At 42.7% G+C, this 18,871-nt stretch overlaps 1 non-coding gene and 1 pseudogene across 1 annotated transcript; one reads left to right on the top strand and one right to left on the bottom strand.

The window, feature by feature from the left end:
- Nucleotides 1-31: 31 nt before the first annotated feature.
- On the top strand, nucleotides 32-5,760 carry LOC115804731 (uncharacterized; annotated as a pseudogene).
- A 2,157-nt stretch (nucleotides 5,761-7,917) lies between these two features.
- Nucleotides 7,918-8,081, bottom strand: LOC115806256 (U1 spliceosomal RNA). Its single transcript, XR_004025157.1, has one exon. It is a non-coding gene; the product is annotated as a U1 spliceosomal RNA (small nuclear RNA).
- Between the last annotated feature and the right edge of the window lie 10,790 nt (nucleotides 8,082-18,871).

Below are 18,871 nucleotides of genomic sequence, written 5' to 3'. Positions count from 1 at the left end.
GTCGCCAATTTTATGTGGTATCTTAGGAGAGATGACCGACGCAGACAGTCTTTTATGATATTTATTTTTCTCTTCCGAACGGGAGTACAAATGCATAAGTGGCACTTCGGCATCCAATTACTATCTCACTCAAAGCTTTCTTCTTTTTCTCTTTTAGGTTTCACAACGAACATCAACACAGGACAGTGCCACCCGGTGATTACTCCAGGTAAGGTGTTTTACATATACATATTCACGATATTACAAAAGGATCAACGGTCTAGGACTAGTTCGCAAAAGTAGGTTTTTCGAAAAATCAAAATGGCGGACAATCCAATATGGCAGATTTTCAAGAAATGGATCCATTCTCCTCAGCATGACCCAGGGAATAAGGTGACACAAAGATCACCACTCTAGGTCAATCAGTTCACAAGTTATAAGCAAAAATATATTGTGGAGTTTGGCCTGTTGGTGGCGCTACAGCCAATGATGGAATGACACCAAATTTGGTGACTGGATACCTTTTACTGCCCTCTGTGAGGTTGCCACATTTCATCATTTTCACTATTATTATTAGGGGCCCCTAATAATAGTGAAAAATTCTACCAATTACAATAGGTGCCTGCAGCTTCGCCAGGGCCGGCCCATTCTTTTATGGAACCCTAAGTAGAATTTGATTTGGGGGCCCCCCAATGCCTCGGCACCACCAATACTATTAACTATTGTCATTGTTTGATCGTTTGCCCATGTACTGTAAATGTAATACACCAATTATGAATTTTATTAGTTGTAGCTGTGTTTATTAAATCATACCACTGTCAGCCCGGCATGTTTTTACCCTTCTATGATCTTAAAAGATAGCAAACTCACAAGAATGGTCTGGTGTCAATTTACGCTTTAATATTCAAAGTGATACAATACTAAGTGGCATACTGAACGTGGTGTAGTAAAAAGTGACAAAATAAGCAGAGAATGCATTTATTGTAAACTAACCAATTTAACTGCTTTCGATTTAAGAAATCTGCAAAGTGCTAAAGTGCACAACAACTACGACAGAGTATTAGGGCCACATGAGGGGAAAAAAACCTCTGAGATTTTGAGAATAAGGTCATAATATTACGAGAATAAAGTTGTAATTTAATGAGAATAAAGTCATAACATTTCAAGAAAAAAAGTCATAATATTACGAGAATAAAGTTGTAATTTTGCAAGAAAACAAATCATAATATTTCGAGTATAAAATTGTAAAATTTTTAGGAAAAAATACATAATTTTTAAGAAAATATATTACCAGCAACTAACAAAACAGGCCAACTGTAGCCTGAGCCTGCTTCTGGTACCTGCTGTTTGTCTCAAGCATTGTGCCGTGCCACACACATCAGTCAACTTATGATAATGCAGTGCCGATGTGCCAAAAGATTCAGTATTTCATTATTTGCGAAACCTATACTAAAGTATAACTTTACAAGATGATCAATGTTCCTCATTTTGATGCAGGCGGCTAATATTTCCCCTCTAAAATAACACGTAGTTTAAAATTATGACTCTACTCTCGTAATATTACAACTTTATTCTCGTAATATTACGACCTTATTCTCGAATTTTTTCCCCTAAATGTGGCCCTAATACTCCGTCACACACAACATTTCAACTACAATTACAATCGAATAACGTAGATAAACAGTACCCCCCTCAGTGAAGTTTCCTTCTTATATAAAAAAATAAGTGTGACATTACTTTTTTGCTGCTTATACCATCGACACAGAGGAGAGGACAGTAACCTAACCTTAGTCTAACTGTGCTTGCATCAAAATGCAGCTCGAACATAACACCAGCTCTGACAAAAGCAGTGGGAATTGATTAATCCAATAGAATTTGGGTCTCTATGGTAACGCGCCGTCAAAATGGCTGTCGTTCTCTGAGCTCTTCCTTAAATTTAACTTTTTTGTTAGTTTATTCACACTATTTTATGCAAGAACGCTATAATTTTGAACGTTATGATCACCTATGATAGGCAGACTTTGATCGACATCAGATCTACAAAGGATACGCATTTTATAGCCAAAAATTATTCAACAGACTCAGCGGGCTTCCATTTGTTTGGATTAAAATTGTTTAGCCTACCTGCTACACCTTGTTAAGACTAATATGACTATGTATATAGCTAGTAGCGACATTTTTCTCATTAGTGTACTTTCACGCCCACGTAGCTCATTTCGGTCCAGAGTCAAACAGACCATATTTCGTAGCAGTTTAGTTCCAATTCAACTGACTCCCTCCTCCGATATGATTACTGTAAGCCCGGTGACGCTGAGGTTAGGTTTAATCAATATCAGATCGCTTTCACCTAAGGCGTTGCTTGTTAGCGACCTGATCAGTGATCTTAGCCTTGACGTGATGGGTTTGTGTGAAACTTGGTTAAAGCCAAATGTTTTTCTCCCTTTAAATGAAGCTTCACCCCTAACTATTCCTTTTCCTGTGCTGCTAGGGCAGCAAAGAAAGGTGGGGGTGTAGCTCTAATCTGTAATACCAAATTTTCTCCTAACACCCTTAGTTTACCTAATTTTGATTCCTTTGAGTTGCTCTCCGTGAAGCAATCTGGTACTGCCTCATCTTTTCTCATAGCAGTGCTCTATCGTCCCCCGGGGCCCTATAGTCAATTTCTAGAGTTTTCTGAATTTATCTCTACTATTCTTACTAGAGTGGATAAAATCCTGATCCTGGAGGACTAATCTATCGCCCCCCTGGGCCCTAGAGTCAATTTCTAGATGAATTCTCTGAATTAATCTCTGATATCATAAGTACGGTGGATAAAATCCTTATAATGGGGGATTTTAATATCCACATCAATAACAATTCTGATTCACTTAATAAAGCTTTTACAGCTATCATAGACACTTTTGGCTTTAACCCATATGTCCATGAACCAACTAATTTCAGTGGCAACACTTTAGATCTTATTCTAGCTCGCAGACTCGATATCTCTCACATTGTCATCTCTCCTTACTCTGCTGCCCCCTCAGACCATTTTCTTATTACTTTCAAAATAACTCTTCCATTCATGCCAGTTGTCTCTACCGTGATTCGTAGCTGCCGTGACATTAATGCTTCCACCACTGCTGCGCTCGCTGATCTGCTCTCAACTCTTTCAGTGATCAGCAAAGATCTTTGAACGACTTGACGGACAGCATAAATTCTACCCTTCGTAATGTAATAGATATGGTAGCACCATTAACTATAAAAAAATAAGCATAAACACTTAACACCTTGGTTTAGTAATGAAACCCGCGCGCTGAAGCAGGTGTGTAGGAAATTGGAACGAAACTGGCGGGCAACCAAACTAGAGCTTTTCCACCTCTAATAGATTATAAACACACTCTCTACACAGCCAAATCCGTGTATTACTTGAAAATAATTAATGTTAACAAAAATAACCCCAGGTTCCTTTTTGATACAGTATCTAAACTTACCCAGAATCACTCCCCTCAATCTAGCCCTTTTACTGCAAATGATTTTGTTGAATTTTTCTCGCAAAAAAATCTCAGCCCAACAATCTTAAACACTCTAAATATATCACTTAAGTCTGGTGTTTTACCCTCTGCTTTTAAAACAGCTGTGATTAGGCCTTTACTTATAAAAACCCAGTCCCGTGTTGACCCTGAAGCCTTGAATAATTATAGGCCGATCTCTAATCTCCAGTTTCTTTCAAAAATACTTGAAAAAATTGTAGCTGATCAGCTGATGGCCCATATGTCCTTGTGACGGATCAACTCTCCGTCACGTATGGACTGTTTGCAGGCACGAACTGCTCATATACATTCACCGCATAAACATACACATTCACCACATAACACGGACAAAGTTCACGTTAAACATTTATTGATTGTTGTTATTGTGATTTTGTCGTGTGTGTGTGATGTCCAATGTCTTCGTTTATTTATCTGTGAATAACAGAGAAAAGCATTAGCGTTAGCATTCTATATCATTCCATATCATTTCCGATAAAGTTGGCCAACGAACCCATTTACATATTCCATTATCCTCAGATTACCGTCAAAAATGCTACGTTAGGTTATGTTGTCTATGTATAAATGTTTGTTAATGGTTAATTGTAAGAGCTTCGCTTACCTGGGTGATTCTTCCGGGAGGTGAGGTTGTGGCAGTAACGCCAAAGACACTGGCACGTCACAGCCTCAGGTATTTTAAAACAAAAGTCCCGCGAACTCCACAGGAGGTCCACATACATCATATCCTGTTTTAAACTATAAAAGCCCTCCATTTTGTTTTAGACGGGGTGGGATGTTGTTGGTTGGTTGTTGTGGTTAATGGAGTGTGATAGTGAGAAAAAGAATTATTGAAGAATTTATGTCTTGTTTGTTTTCCAGTGTGAATAGTGTAAATAGTGTAAATACGTTCTTGTTTTGGTTGGTTTGTTTTTTTTCTTTCATTTTTTTTATATTTATTCTTGGCACAAAAATAAATTCACCGGGTGTTCGTCACAGAGCACAATCTTAACTCCTGCTGCCTCCTAGCCTAAGACGGCTCCGTCACAGTCCTCTAACAGTCTGTTTGAAATATTTCAGTCAGGCTTCAGGTGTTTTCACTCTACTGAAATCGCGTTTACTAGAGTAACTAAAGATCTTTTATTAGCCACGGATGCTGGTGCTACTTCTACTCTTATTCTGCTTGATCTGAGTGCATTTGACACAGTCGATCACACTATACTGTTAAAGTGCCTGGAAAACCAAATTGGCATTCAGGGCCTGGCGCTCTCTTGCTTTAAATCTTATCTCTCTGAGAGAAAGCAGTGTGTCCACTAAAATAATGTGACCTCTGAATATCGTAAGCTTAACTATGGTGTTCCTCAGGGATCAGTCCTTGGCCCTCTTCTATTCTCTATTTACATGCTCCCTTTGGGTGACATTATTTGTAGTTACAACATTAACTTCCATTGTTATGCTGACAATACTCAGATTTTCTTTCCTATCCAGCACAATGACTACTTTGAATTGGCTAACCTTGAGGCATGTCTTTGTGTTTTTAAGGGTTGGATGTCTTCAAACTCCCTGATGCTTAATGCAGGCAAGACTGAAATGCTGATCATTGGTCCCCCTACTCATAAGCATCTTTTTAGTGATCTTACACTAAATTTTGACAACTGCAGCATCTCTCAAAACTCTTCAGCTAAAAACCTTGGTGTGATTTTTGACTCTAGTCTCTCGCTAGTCATTCATATCAAGAACACAACCAAAACTGCCTTTTATCACCTCCATAACACAGCTAAAATTAAGCCCTTTCTAAGTATGGCTGATGCAGAAACCATTGTTCACGCATTCGTCACGTCTCGCCTCAATAACTGCAATGTTCTTTACTCTGGCCTGCCTGTCTCTAGTATCAATAGTCCTCAGCTAGTCCAGAATGCTGCTGCTGGAATTCTGACCAGAACGAGGAAGTTTGATCACATTACCTCTGTCCTGGCTTCCCTTCATTGGCTCCCAATTCATGCAAGGGCAGATTTTAAGGTCCTCTTATTAACATATAAAATTTTACCTTCCTACCTGTCTGACTTAATTACACCCTATAACCCACCTCGCACTCTGCACTCTCAAGATTCTGGACTATTAGTCATTCCAAGAGTTACAAAGAAGTCCGCTGGCAACCGAGCCTTTTCCTACCGCTCTCCCCTCCTCTGGAACAGTTTACCTACAGAAGTTAGGGAAGTCTCTCCCTACCTTTAAAACGACACTAAAGACTTATCTATTTTCTCGAACTTATGCATAATATAATTTTGATTTGACTTTGTTATAAACGTGTAAAGCCCTTTGAGACTATAAATAGTGATATTGGGCTCTAAATAAACTTAATAATAATAATAATAATAATAATAATAATAATAATAATATTATTATTATTATTTGCTAGCCAACCCGTTAACACAGTATTTTGTTTTTGTATGATTACCATTGACATAATATAATATACAGAATATATTATAAAAAAGAAAGTTCAAGCTCTCTTGTGGGACATTTTAAACGCTCTTGGGTGCCCCTTGGTGGCCACGGGGGCCCTAAGCAGCCACTTAGTTTGCTTATGCCTCGGGCCAGCTCTGTAAAAAATAGACAAACAGGCAAAAACTCTTCAACCTTCCTGAATGTAACGAATGCTCCCACTGACACAGGCTTTTCAGTGGTGGTTGACAAATCTCACAAGGGATTCTCCCATTCCCATAGAGCAGGGGTCTCAAACTCCGGTCCTGGAGGGCTGGGGTCCTGCTGTTTTTCTTGTAGACCAACTAAATAGAATCTCTGATTGGCTGAAGAGTGTCCACACCTGTTTTCAAGGTGAAAATCAACAGGTAACTAAGAGGTGAAATCAAAAATCAGCAGGACCCCGGCCCTCCAGGACCGGAGTTTGAGACCCCTGCCTTAGACATACAAAATATAATCTCTAAAGGTGAGAAAGTGGTAAATGCAACCTGCTTCCTTCCTTCAGTGTGAAGCAGAACTTATTCCTGAATTAGAGAGCCAGTCTTTGTAAAAGACCCTTAACAAGAGGCTGGAAAGTAAAACTCTCATCAAACATGAGAGCCAAAGAAGAGTAAGAGGATAATCTTTGACTTTTGTTAGAGGTCACTTTAAGCACAGAAAGTCGTACATTAGGACCATTCTTCATCTGGAAGATAAAGACACATTGGTGTGGTGTTGACAGAATTTAACATGAGCTGCAGCTGATGTAGCTGAACCTGGATACAACTGAGCACTGGGGTAATTCTGCTGATGAGCACACAGACCGGGCTTGATATTAGCTGGAGACAGAGCCAGAGAAAAAGCAGAGGCTTTCAAGTTTCCAAGTCAGACATGTAAAGACCCTGTGCTTTAACGAATGGGATGACCACACCCACTGACATGGACCTCTTGACCAACTGCAGTAAAAGGCAGCATTAAACTTTCCTTACCTCATCCAGTGAACAGTGGTTAATACAAACTGCTTCCATCTTAAACATAGTTATATACCTTCAAATATGTACTTTAACTGAAGTTAATAAGCTGATGAATACACAGACCAAGAGTCTTATAAGCAAAAGTCCTTTACCATTCCAAAAACGATGACTGTTGCCCCTGACATGGTCCTCAGTGGTGGTTGCCAATCCCAAAAGGTATGTTCCCAGACTTCCCTTGGGTGCACAAGAGCAACAGTGATGTATTACAATAAAAGGAAATATAGACTCTTCCTGGAAAATGAAATGAAAAGCGACAGGAAATGAGTCAACTTCAATGTCCAAAAAAGAAATAAAAGAGAAAGAAAGATACATTCAAATTCAACATTGAGCAGGCAGTAAAGGTTGTTGATATCCAAATCCTATCCAAGTTGGAGACTGGTAAATGGTGTGCGTGAACACAGGGCAGCACTGATGAAAAATTATGAAAAAAATGGCAGCAGCAAAGTCAAAACTGATTTGAACTCTTGATCTTATCACCTGATTTTAGTTTAGTTCTCTTTTCATCACATTATCAAATGTTTATTATCCATCATCCAAATTACAGAGGTTCTACTATAAAACCCTCCTTTGTCATGTGGAGCCGCAACAAAGCATCACTGACTCGTTACTTGAATAATATTTAACTTTTAGTATGCATATATCTTCATTAACATAGTTTAAGTTTAAGTTTCTGTGATTGCACACACACACTGTGAACAGTGAGCAGTGAATTTGTCCTCTGCATTTAACCCATCCAACACACCAGTAGTGAATACACTCACCAGACGCAGGAGCAGTGGGCAGCATTCCTTGGGGAGTGCCCGGGGAGCATTGGGGTTAATAAGTGCCTTGCTCAAGGGCACACAGCCGTGGATGTTGGGCCTGGGAATCGAACCGGCAACTCTCCAGTCATAAGCCCAGTTCTCTAACCTTTAGACCACGGCTGCCCAAAAAAAGTTCAGGGGAGAGCGCGAACGCAGTCCCCCACTACCACAAATTATGCAGTCGAGATTCCCACATTTGGGGAATTCACAGAGTTCAGCATAGCCCAAGTGCAATGGCCAAGCTTCACCCTGGGTGAACCACCTTCGTGATCATGGTGTCTCCCCTGCCAGGTAAGTGAGTACATCACGCTGGTCCTCACTAAATAACTCTTATTTGGTAACTCTGATGTTGGTTGTGGTGAAAATATTATTTTCAATTAGATAATTAAGTAGTTATCTTTTTTCTTTTTGCTTACAGAGTGTTTAATCTTCCCTGTGCAGGCATGACTGCCTGTAAGGCCCTCGCTGGTCTCACCCATTCAGCACTCAGTGTTGCCAGTGTACTAATCACTGGTCTGATCACTCTTCATTCCTCACACCTGTCTTCACTCTGCACTTATGTCCTGCCTGTGGTCCTTTCATGACACTACCATCACTGGCTCAGTACTCTTTATGATTTTATTTACTACCAAAAAGAAAAAGGGCACAACTGCACAGTAATCCAGACATTTAAAACATCAGTCATGATAACAAAAAAAAGAGTAAGCTTTCAGAAAAACACTGAATTACTGACATTATATTTCTATAACATTTGAAAACCATATAAATATGTAAACATTATTCCTTGTCTATTTAATATGGCTCTCAACACCTTTTTTGTTTGACACAGCCAAAATGAATCTTTGATCACCAGTCCTTAACAGTAATCTTTAAGATGTTATAGTAACCATGGACACACACACACACACACACATACTGCCAGGGGCGCCGTACGATTCCAAGGGCGCAGCACTGACAGGGGGCCCTCATAGAACACTATTATTATTATTATTATTATTATTATTGAGAGAATTTACTGGGGTGACCAATCTTATATTCTTTCATAGGGCCCAAAAATTCTAGCAGCGCCCCTGCACACTGCCACCAGTAGAACTGCCACACTAGTTATAATTTTAACTTCCATTTTCAATTTAATTTAATGTCATTTTAATTCTAATAGCTGTCATCTTTTCTGAGAAGGTTTTAGACACACTTCTTTTGGCATTCTGAGATTATAAAGGTCCCATGGAAAGCTAAACCAGGTGTCAGAGTGTGTCATGTGATGCATCTGAACGAATCACGTTGTCAGAAATCGACACTAGCCAATGTGATTTCATGCTTCGGTTAAAATCACCCTTTGTATTTTCACGATTGTTTGCTGATACAAAGGAAATTACCATGTTTGGATCAGATAATATTGTGCAGGAGAGAGAGAGGTTTACAACAATACCTATGATGACATGGTGCAGACAATGTGTGCGGTGCTACATGTTGCGTTAGAAAGCTAACTTTTAGCGAATCTAGGAGAAATCTACAGACACAAATAGACAAAGTGTAATAAAGTAAACACGTAAATGTGTATTTTGGATGTTTTCCTTCCACTAGTCTGAAAGAAGACATGTTATGGAAAATAGCCCAAAATCTCAAAATTGACCACTGCATGAAAAAATTATGTTTTTGCCTGCCGTCTCTTGCCTTAATTACATCACTGCATCATCTCCATCAGTGTCATCTTTTGGTTCATTCCATTCTCTCACAAATAATAAATACCAAGCAAAAATAAGAAAAACTGTCAAAGATCCATGAGATCTCAGAGGTCTGTCAGAATGATCTGCATGCCACAAGGCTGAGGAAGTTCCAGAGAGACACTGATCGCATGATTGTGTACACTAGTGCATATATTAATGGGGTCTGGGCGATCAGAGCTCCCGCTAAGTGACAAAGGACCCCTACTCCATTAGGACAACAGAAAGTGTTGAGGGGGTGTACCTAAACAATTTTACAGTTCTAAAAGTAATGACACTTGCATTTGCAATGTGGGAAGTGACATTTGCAATGTGGGTATTTTTTTGTTCAGCAGTCAAAACTGGTAACTGTGAATGGGTTAATGACCACTCCAATCAACATGACAATATCCAATCAACAGTGGTCCTGTGGTCATAAACTGTCCATTGATGAATGGTGTAGAGGGTCACTGACAAATTGCATGGTAACAGACAATCTACAATCTGTAGCTGGACATCTGTTCAGAGTAGCTATAAGGTAAGTATACCTCAAAAAGTGGCCTGTGAGTGTAGGTTCAAAGTAGGTGTTTCTAATAAATGATTTTGATAAAGAGAGCTGTATAAGTCTATATAATGGGTAAGTTCCTTATAGTACATTTCTATACTAAGATACTTCATTGAACATAAGTAATTATACAGCAGCAGACAAAGGTTGGAGCTCCATGTGGGTTTAGAGCTCCATGCAAAATCTCACAGTATTTTAAGCACAGCACACAGAGCTCACAAAAAGCCACCTCAAGAAGCTCTGTCTTGTCATAATTTCCTAAAAATCTATGGTCTTTTCCTGAAAATTTCCATGCAGAGTAAAACCATGCCTACATCTGTAGGAGTCAAAGGATAAGTTAGTAAGGGAGGAAGTTATATTTATTCTCTTTTTTTCAATGGGTCACAATTATCCCTTTGTGCCCATGAAATTCTGGGAAAATTCCTTTTCAGTTTTGCCAGCTGTCATTGAGAAGCCCAAGTCAGTTGGGCAGTCAACAAGTTCAAAAGGTTGAAAAGCTTTTGCTTGTCAGACTTTGGCTACCATCAAGCACATTCTCTGTATACATTAGCGTACTAACCACAGCGTGGGGGCGAAAGTTTGTGTATTGCAAAAATGTGTAACATGACAGATGTTTTATTTTGCATGCCTATGTAACCAGCTCAGCTCTAGCTCACTTTAGTAGATACTGGGTGGCACAGGTCAGTATATCACTCTATATTTGTGAATTTGAAACCAATTGGACCAGTGCATCAGAGACTCTAGGTTCATCCACAGGAGAAGGAAGTATGCAACCAGAAGACATTAAGTAGCAAAAGTAAAGAAGACTCACAGACCAGCACGTACGTTTAAAACTGTTGAAATGTGTTAAAGATTTGCAGGGGGAAAAAAATTAACAAAAATATAAATAAACATATACCAGTAAACAATGTATGGCTTCCCTCTTTCTTGTGAATTAGAATCACTCACTGTGTAAAATACACCAACTTAAACAACTAGAACCAGTATTCACTGAATTATAATCCTTTTTGGAAACCAAACTCGACTTAAAATAGCTTAGCGCACACACTGTGCAATTTTCATACCAATAATAAAAACCTTTCAATTTTGAGACAGGCATCTTTTAACCTTGGTGTATCTTATGTATCAAAACCCTTTTTAAACTGCTTAAAAAAAGTATAAAATTACCTCTTACAGGGAATTTGTATCACTTCTCAAATATCAATACGCAATAAACATAACTCATAACAATAACTCTTAATAAACAGTTTTTCCCCCCTCCTGGAATCGCAACCTTATCGTGGTGGAGGGGTTTGTGAGTCCCTGTGATCCTGGGAGCTGTGCTGCCTGGAGCATCTAGCTCCTGGTAGAGTCACCCAAGGCAGAGAGGTCCCAGGTCAGGGGCCAGACAAAAAGCGTTTCTGAAAGCCCTTATGATCAGCACCCACAAAGATACAGGCACCTCGCCTGGAATAGGGAGACCGGGGCCACCTCCTGGAGCCAGGCCTGGGAGGGGAACTCGTAGATGAGCGCCTGGTGGCTGGACCTGCCACGGGGTCCGGCTGGGCTCAGCCTGAATGAGCAACGTGGGGCTGCCTTCTCGTGGGCCCACCACCTGCGAGGGGAGAAATAGGGGCCGGGTGCGATGCCACACGGGTGGCAGGATGGGGCGAGGGCCCCAGCGGACTGGACTTACAGTACAGAAACTGACTTTTGGTACGTGGAATGTCACCTCTCTGGGGGGGAAGGAGCCGGAACTTGTGCAGGAGGTGGAGCGATACCAACTAGATATAGTTGGGCTCACTTCTACGCACAGCCTTGGCTCTGGAACCAAACTCCTGGATGGGGGCTGGACTCTGTCCCTCTCTGGAGTTGCCTGGGGTGAGAGGCGACGGGCAGGTGTGGGGTTACTTGTTAGCCCCCGACTGAGCGGCGCTGTGTTGGAGTTTGTCCCGGTGAACGAAAGGGGTCGCCTCACTGCGCCTTCGGGTTGCAGGGGGGAAATCTCTGACTGTCGTGACGGCGTACGCACTGAACGGCAGCTCAGTGTACCCAGCCTTCCTAGATACACTGGAAAGTGTCCTAGTGAAGACACCATCTGGGGACTTGGTTGTTCTACTGGGAGACTTCAATGCTCACTTTGGCAATGATGGAGAGACTTGGAGGGGAGTGATTGGGAGGAACGGCCTACCCGATCTGAACCCGAGTGGTGCTTTGTTATTGGACTTCTGTGCGAGTCATGGATTGTCCATAACGAACACCATGTTCGAGCATAAGGCAGCTCATAAGTGTACCTGGTACCAGAGCTCCTTAGGCCAACAGTCGATGATTGACTTTGTAGTTGTCTCATCAGACCTGCGGACGTATGTGCTGGACACTCGGGTGAAGAGAGGGGCAGAGCTGTCAACTGATCACCACCTGGTGGTGAGTTGGATCAGATGGCGGGGGAGGCTGTTGGACAGACCTGGTAAACCCAAGCGCATAGTGAGAGTGAACTGGGAACGGCTGGCTGAGGACCCTGTCCGGAAGATCTTCAACTCACACCTCCGGAGGAGCTTCTCCCTGATCCCGAGGGAGGCTGGTGTGGGGCCTAGCTGAACACGTTGACCACCACCCGACCTTTCTGGTCTCTTTTGGGGTGAACATAGGGGTCACACGCGATTGCAAGCTCACAGGTACATATATTTTGTAAGGTGACAGGGATGCACCCTGTTCCTTTTACTTCGTTCACGCTCATGCCTCAGAGGTTCTTTATCTACAGGCGCCAAGGTCAAAGGCCCCTGTGTGCATGGGTATATCTGTGTGTGTGTGTGAGTTTGTGAGTCAGTCTTCCACCATCGAGACCTAGTCTTCCAACACCAAGACTCTGTCTGGGTGCCTCTGATGACCTCCTCTCTGCTTGTGCTGTGTAATTTATCTTTTGTTCAATAAAGACAAAAGAGCCACCTCAAGTCGTCGTCGTGCCTATTTATTATTTTTAACATTTTGAAAAACATCGATGCCCAACAATTTGGTGCCGTGACCCAGATGGAATAGAAGACTGTCGAACGTAAAGGTGCGGAGCGGAGACGGTTGACGAGTAACTCTTCGGACAGCACGGGGAAATTCCATGGACTGCAGCCATCGGGAATTGCCCTCCGGAGAGACAAAGCCAACACCGCAAGTGTGCGCGTGAGTCGTTCTCAGTTCTATCTCCATTAAAGAAGTTTGTTAAACTGTAAACTCATATGTGGTTGGTCTCCTAGTAGTCAGAAAAAGTTAGACTATTAGCAGAAGTCGTGCATGCAGTTTACCATGAGTTGTACAGAGAAAGATACCACACAGAAGGGAGGAGTATTACCTCCAGATGTTGCATTGTCAGATGTTAAGGATGAATTGGTTAAATGGTTTGAGTTACATTTTGATTTAGCCAACACTGAGAAAGAAATATGTGCAAAGTATGACATTAAACCTTGTAATGATCAGTGGTATCCTGATGATATTAAAAGGGCATGGGGGAAAACACAACGCATGAAAGATGGCACAGAAAACACTAAGTGGCTTTTGGTGGCTCTCTCTAAGCTCAGACAGCATGAACAAAAAATCGAACGAGATAAAAGTCAACATGAGATTGGTAAGTTAGAAGCTACCGTTGATTTTCTGCGCTCTGAGAATGAGAAGCACAGAGAGAGAGAGAAAAAGGTCCATTTCGCTAACGACTCTGCAGTTGGCAATCTGCCAGCTCAAGAAAACGCCCAAACTCACTCTCACTCTGAGGTGAAAGATAGCCATAACCAAGGCGCCTCTGCGAGGTCAGACTCAGAGTCGGCTCCTGTGTTATCTTCCTTGTATCCATGGGAAGAAGTAAAACAACTTGCAGAGAAAGTTGATGACCCAAGGGCTTATGAAGATAACAAGGATGAGAGGGAACGGGAGGAGAGCAGCTCCGAAGATAAAGTAGCTCTGAGAGTGGTTAACACCAGGTCTAAGAGAAATGTGAGAGCTTCAGGAGAGGAAATTGCAAATGATGATGGAAATGTAAGGATAAGCATCCAGACTAACACTCCTTTGACACCAGATATGATTGAAAAGTTTTCATCAAAGGTGCCACATCCCAGAAAAGGAGGTACACATACTTGGGAAGAGCTGCAAAGACTAAAGCGAATCTACAATCTACACCCCCTTGATGGATGTCAAATTCTAGCAGTACATCAAAGTGAGCAACAAGCTGAGCAGTTGCGGGATGCAGTGAATCGCAGACTGGACAGAGACAAACCGGTGGGTTATTTCTCAGCTCAATTAGACCCTGTAGCACAAGGCATGGGACCATGTCTTAGGGCAGTACAAGCAACGTACTTAGCAGCCCATTTAACAGGACCCCTTGTTCTAGACCAGAAACTGACAGTCAGATGTCCTCACGCTGTACATACTATCCTCAGTATAGGACAATCTTCACAAGTGACAGCAGCCAGATGGACAAAATGGTCAGTAGCTCTAGAAATGCCAAACATCACAATTGAGAAAGCCACTCCCAGCAACCCAGCTACTATGATGACGCCTCCTGACGATCCTGTGGATGACGAGCATGACTGCTCCGAGGTAATTCAGGCATCATTGGAGGGTGACGAACACATCAAAACGACTCCACTACAAAACCCTGACTTAGTACTGTTTACTGACGGATCTTCCATGACCATTGAAGGAAGACGGAAAGCAGGATGGGCGGTGACTTCAAGTCATGAGGTCATGGCGAGCGGTTCTTTGCCTGTAGGGACTTCAGCTCAACAAGCAGAACTCCATGCGCTTACTGAAGCACTAAAACTGGCAGAAGGGAAGACAGCGAATGTCTACACTGATTCCAGGTACGCCTTCGGGGTGGTCCATGATTTTGGAGCCCTGTGGAAACAGAGAGGGTACCTGACAGCCACTGGAACACCCATACGTAATGGCAAAGAAGTGGCTCAACTATTAGACGCCCTCAAACTACCAGATGTCGTAGCAGTACTCAAGGTTAAAGCGCACTCCAGACAAAAAGACGAGATCAGTAAGGGAAATGCGGTGGCAGACGAAGCTGCTAAAGCTGCCGCAAAGAGGGGTGATGAAAAACATGATGACGAACATGACGAAACGAGTGATGAAGACTCTGACGGCAGCAACGTTGACTCAGCTCCAAATGACATGGATGAGACCTTCAATGGTGGCAATACGAGAATGCCCACCAGCAGAACTAAGGAATTGCGACGTGTTGTTGTCCGCGACCTGAAACATATTTCTGAACTACAAGACAGTTCAAGCCGAGAGGAACGGTGGACTTGGATGGAGAATGGTGCAAAGCTGCACGATGACTTAGTATGGAGGAAATGTGACAAGGTCGTGGCTCCCTCCTGCATTTTGTCATACCTGGCTCAACAGATACATAGCGTCGGCCACATTGGGCCTAAAGCAATGGTCTCAAGATTTTCTTCAATCTGGTATAACCCTCTCTTCAGAGCAGAGGCTCAGAAAATCAAAGACGCTTGCATCATCTGTCAAAAACATGACCCTTCTCCCGGAACTCCAGTTCCAATGCTCCGACCGAATGCACCGCCTGGACCTTTCAGGCAGCTGCAAGTCGATTACATTACCTTGCCAAAGGTAAAAGGGAAACAGGACGTCCTAGTCATTGTGGACAAGTTCTCCAGATGGATTGAAGCTTACCCAACAAAGAAAGGGACGGCCTCTCACACAGCTAAAGTGCTGGCACAGGACATCATTCCCCGATGGGGACTCCCTGACAGTATAGATTCAGACCAAGGAACACACTTCACAGGAAGAGTGTGTCAGGAAGTGTGCCGACTGCTGGGCGTCCAATGGTTGTTACATTGCGCTCACCACCCCCAATCGTCTGGCATGGTGGAACGGGCCAATGGCGTTCTCAAAGCACGACTAGCTACAATGCACTCGGAAGGACTCTCATGGGTTGATGCTCTTCCTATGGCTCTCTGCAGCATGAGAGCGACAGCTAATCGAACGACAGGACTCAGCCCTTTTGAAATTGTCACAGGACGACCAATGAAGCTTCCTGGTACGCCAGATCTACGCGAAGCTGATGTCCACCTTCTCTCTGACTCTCTTCTTCAATACTGTTGCGAGCTCACCAAAGCTGTCTCAACAGCAGAAGCACGGGTTAGGCAGGCCTGGGGAGAGCCACCAGAGGGGGGACACTCTTTAGTGCCAGGACAGTGTGTCATGATTAAGAAATTTCCACGCTCAGGTCTAGAACCAAGATGGGAAGGGCCATTCCCAGTCTTATTAATTACACCATCAGCAGTTAAAGTACAGGGCAAGAAACGTTGGATTCATGCTTCACATTGTAAACCAATTAAGGGTGTTCAAAGTGCAGGAGCTAGTGGGAAGAACTGAGCTGTTTAGAGGCTCAGGGGCCACCCCACAGTGAAGATAGTTAATTGTCAATACTATTTAGCTCCCACCTGCACTTTGATTAGCTTCCGCCCTGTCTTTTTAGACTCTATGGTTAATAATATATGTTGTAACGACATGTTGTTACTCCCAAAATTGTTTTCTGTTTTCTTTGTTTTGCAGGCCTGAGATACATCGACACCTTCCGATAACACACCACGATTGGTTCCTAAGGTGCCCTCGTCTGGATAAACCGCGAGGGTTGAGCTTATTAGGTCACCTGAGTCTGCCGGCTCTCCAGAAAAACTGCTAAGTTGTTATTCGAAGATCCCTGTGTTATAGCAGTAGGGTTTGTCTCATCTTATTCACAGACAATTGGACGCCCTCCTGAACCGTTAACAGATCTATCTGCTGATAGAGTAACAGAACTTGCTTTCTTTACTCAGTATGCATATTGGTTAAGTGTAGACTTAAACACAGGTCATTTATACTGTAAACCACATAGTCAATGGACTAAAACTCGTCCAGGGGATAGGCATAGCTCTGCAGTAGCGTTTTTCACATATACTTCTGCTCCTTACCCCGCTAATTAGGTGAGACAAGATTCATCGCTACCAGGTGACGTGCTAGCAACCTCTCCTTGGCAAGCCTGCGCTGCTGATCCACGGCTCACAAAGGGTCACATCAGCCAGAAGATTGAAGACGAGGGGAAAACATCCGGCCTTCATCATGAAGCACATTGTTGTGTTTATGATTTGTTGTTCTTTGGTGTTGTCTTTTAATCCGAAAGATAACTATTTTGAGAGTGTATTGACCAAGGCACGCCACATATTGTATGGTAATGGTAGTGTTTGTGTGCCACATGTTCAGAGTGTCGGGGCGGGAATTCCATGGGTAGCTCATCAAATATCCGATTGTGACACATGTTCCCTTCTACACACTGATCATAGCTCTCCAAAGCGTTTTACATTCTCTCCTTGTCATAACATGTCAGGTCTAGAAGTAGGTGCATGTTGCCAACCAGGGGTTAAACAGTGTGACACCATTCATGCTCCATCAGTAGTTATGTCTGACATTCTAACACCCTTGACTTTCTCTTGGTGTATTCAGCAAGAGGGAGAATCTCCTCCTCTGGGTGAAATTTATCGACCTAAGTGTTCATATATTTATGAAATACATGGTACCGTATCCTCTCATGCTAAGGCTCCAGTTCATGGCTACGAATCGGTCGCCAGCTGTGTAACTGACTCCATGGCATGGTTTAAGCTGCTATCCATCAATCACTTTTGTCGAATAGGAGCCCCTCCTGGTACCCAGTGGCTCTGTGGGCATACTACATATGGCGAACTACCAGCTCGTTTTAATGGTCGGTGTACATTGGTTTATCTGTTACCTGCTATTGGACCTAGATCTCAGACATTTACACCTTCTAACACCTCTAACACACTGAATCAAGGGCAGCGTGGTCATTCGCTCATATTGAGGGCAGGTCAGCATGTTAAACGCTCCTTTAGTGTGGTTAGTGGTTCCCAGGTGACATTAGCTAGACATCCTTCCTCTCGAATCTGTTGGTATTTTACACCTGTAAACAGTCAGAGGTTAGGTAAAGAAACAAGACCGTTTCAGTGTTTGTTCCCTGATGGTACTAATTCCTGGTATTCATCAGTGATTCCGTCCTGGTACAGAGGTCATAATGATCCGCTGACAGATGGTACGTATGGACCTGCTGGTATTACTCTGATTCTTACATCTAAAATGCAGGGTAATTTTAGCTGGCGACGTGAAACTGATCCTGATTTAATCAAACCAATCGCTATACAGGTAATGTTAATCACATCTAGAAACCGTCGCAGTACAGACAACTCAATGGGTTGTGCAGAACATTTTACCTGTGAACAAACATGGTGGACTAGAGTGTTAGGAGCGCTCATTCCTAGTTATGGTGTCATGCAATCTTTAGATCAAATTAGAGCTTTGTCGCATGAGGTTCAAAAGCTTGCTAATGATACTCTCATTGCACTAGGTGAGGTCTCTTTCGCTCTACAGTCTCACCGTTTGATGATACTGCAGAACCGTATGGCTCTAGACTATCTTCTTTCTGCTCAGGGTGGTGCATGCTCAGTCATAGGTCCAGAGTGCTGTACTGATGTAGTTGACCCCTCTCAGAATTTATCACAAATTATGGGTGACATTTCTGATCTGGTTCTACGGGTTCAGCATGTCCAGGGCGATGACAGTGGCTGGTTTAATGGTTTATTTGGGGGGCTCTGGCCTATGGCCCAGCAGGCACTATATGTTCTGACAGTGGTGATAGGGGCAGCTTTGTTTGTGTATTTTATCCTGAGACTCATGTGTTGTGGTATCAAGGCTGTTACTACTTCGGAACGATTGCAGCCAAAACATCGGCGTGCCAAGAGGCCGTTAATGCCTTTTTGAATGTGACGTTTATTCTCAATGCATGGTA

This window comes from Chanos chanos, chromosome 2, assembly GCF_902362185.1.
Source record: "Chanos chanos chromosome 2, fChaCha1.1, whole genome shotgun sequence".
Taxonomy (NCBI): Eukaryota; Metazoa; Chordata; class Actinopteri; order Gonorynchiformes; family Chanidae; genus Chanos; species Chanos chanos.
The sequence above is the reverse complement of the archived record's forward strand: the minus strand, read 5'-3'. Positions and strand labels throughout refer to the sequence as shown.